We start from the raw sequence: 2,636 nt of genomic DNA, 5'->3' as shown, positions 1-2,636 counted from the left end.
GGTTTTACATAAGGACGTCCGTGAGGACGTCTCTGTGAGGGGGCTTTCTGCTCCTGGACATCATTCTCCTTCCCGGGACCTTTTAACTGGGGAAACCATCGGACCACTTCCTAATTCCTTTCTTTACCCCTTCTTTTCCGCCGGCTCCCCTTCTACCAAAGAACTGTTGGTAAACAAAACTCCGGTCTTCCAGCACTCTCTCCGCCCCCGCCAAACCTGATACTTCCCCCAAACTCGCCCCACAAGTCTCGGAAATCCTTACACAGGACGGATATTCATAATTTTCACAAGTAATCCTGAAAGAAGGCGGAGGGGAAGCCTCCTAAACGATCCCACATTGCAGCCGCGCTGATTAGGCCTGGGATCCGTTCCCTTTCTCTCCTCCCCCTCCCACCCCCCAACACCAGCCTGGGAGCGGCGGGAATTTGGGGCAGCGGGTGGGGTGTGTGTCTACACCCGAGAAACACCCAGGGCAGGGTGGCCCGCGGCGGGGCGCGTGCAGGGCACGGGTTGGGGGAGGGTGTTGGCGGAGGTGGCGGGGGGATGCGCGGAGCAGGGGGCTCAGGAGCTCCCGGAGTGCCTGCAGTGGGAGGTGGAACTCAGTGCTCTGCCGGAGTTCCAAGCGACCCTGCCGGGTGTGTGTGTGCAGCGGAAGGCGTCGGGCACTCCTCACTCTTCGGCTTCCCTCCCCCTGCTTACCAGCGCTTGTCATATCCTGTCTCTCGCCTGATATTTCACGAGAGCAAATGGAAGGGGATTACAATGAAGATTTATGTGTGTTTCGAGCGGGGCTGGTTTCCCAGTATAGGGAGCCGGGATCGCCGCTTCCCATTTCCATTTTTCATTCGCGCTTTGGGGAGCGCAGTCTGGCGCGGGGGGGAGCCTGTCTGCGCGGCGGCGGGCTGATCACAGGGCTCTGCGTCTCCCGGCGGGCTGCGAGACTGGGAGAAGGCCTCGCCAGCGCGTCGCCCCCGGCGGGGCTGGAGCCGGCCTCCACCTCCCCCAACCCGGCTTTGTTTCTCCCTCCGCTCACCCCTCCCCCTCCCCGCCCCCTTACTTCTGGGACCCCCGTGCATCCTTTGCCTTCCTTTCTCTTTGCCCTTCTCCTGGTCTGCGGAAACGCCCCCCTTCCTCTGGCCCTTGCACCCTTCTGCTCTCTGCTTCAAGGGCTTCCCGGGGAAAGGCACGCCGTGGCCCGGCCCGACCCCGCCGCCGCCAGGTGCCAGGTTCGGTGACTCCGGCGAGTCTGCGGAGCCGCGGCCCACCCCGGAGCTGGGGCCGCCCGCCCTCCCGGCTCCCAGGCTCGCTCATGCCAAGGCCTGTTGCGTGATTCCAACTTGGGCTGACATTCCCTGCCCCGGGCGCTCCGGCGTAGGCCTCTTAATCATCTTGTCTGCTGCAGATCCTCGACACCAGCCAATTTACTGCCCCGTCTCTCCTCGCTGGTTTCAGGAGGGGGAGGGGAGTGCTCGCAAAGGAGGGGAGGGCATAGTCAACCGCAGAAAGAAGGCTGGCACCAGCTACTGGCACTCAAAGAAAACCACAGAATGTGGCGGTGGGAGGCGGGGGGAGGAAGGGTAGCAGGAATGGGGGTCTGCTAGGCGCCGACTGCTTAGGGAAGTCAGAATCGTGGGGTCAATGAGCTTCATCCCAGGCCTTCCCAGCCCGGAAAAACAATGCAGGAATGCAAACGGACACTTGACTGAGCAGCCTGCCCGCCTTCCCCAGAGCCCCAGCTCCGTGGACCATGCTCTGTTGTAAATCAGATTTGATCCAGGCCTCAAATCAATCTGGTCAGAAAAGTCAAGATTCTTCTCAGGGATGCCTAGAAGGTCACCCTTGTCCCACGTCTGTTTTTTGGCAGGGATTAGTTGAGGACACACAGCAAGATGGCCTGGCAGAGAGGAGGCCTGAATCTGGCAAGGAGGGCTGTCTGACTTGCCCCCAGCCTCCTCGCCAGTTGACACTGACCGCTTCAGAGGGGATGGCTAAGGTTCAGGTTCTCATATAGGAAGGGGCCAGAGCTCTTGCAGCCCTAGAATGCTGTTCTCCCACACAAGGTGAAGTTGGAAAGGACTCGGTAAAACTCTGGACCTCATAATTGCAGACAAAAGTAAAACCTCACTATTTGGAGGCATTGGGGTAACACTATGCTGTGCTGTGCTAAGTTGGTTCAGCCGTGTCCGACTCTGTGCAACCCTATAGGACTGTAGCCTGCCAGACTCCTCTCTCCATGGGATTCTCCAGGCAAGAATACTGGAGTGGGTTGCCATGCCCTCCTCCAGGGGATCTTCCCAACCCAGGGATTGAACTCACCTCTCTTAAGTCTCCTGCAATGGCAGGTGGATTCTTTACCACTGGTGCCACCTGGGAAGCCCATATACTACTATACTGCTAAGCAAAATTTTATTGAGCATTGACCATGTGCCACACACTGGGTTACATTATTGCCTGGTTAAATGCTCACAACTCTGACATAGCTATTATTATCTATTCCATTTTATAGGTCTGCAAAAAGCACAGAAAGTTTAAGTGGGTAGCCTAAAGTCACCCAGTGATTGAAGTCAAGAAGTTTCCAAGTGTAGGCCTTAGTGCTTTCAAGGAAAAACAAAACAAACTTTTAGTTCTGCAGACTT

Source organism: Ovis canadensis, chromosome 2, assembly GCF_042477335.2.
Source record: "Ovis canadensis isolate MfBH-ARS-UI-01 breed Bighorn chromosome 2, ARS-UI_OviCan_v2, whole genome shotgun sequence".
Taxonomy (NCBI): domain Eukaryota; kingdom Metazoa; phylum Chordata; class Mammalia; order Artiodactyla; family Bovidae; genus Ovis; species Ovis canadensis.
The sequence above is the reverse complement of the archived record's forward strand: the minus strand, read 5'-3'. Positions refer to the sequence as shown.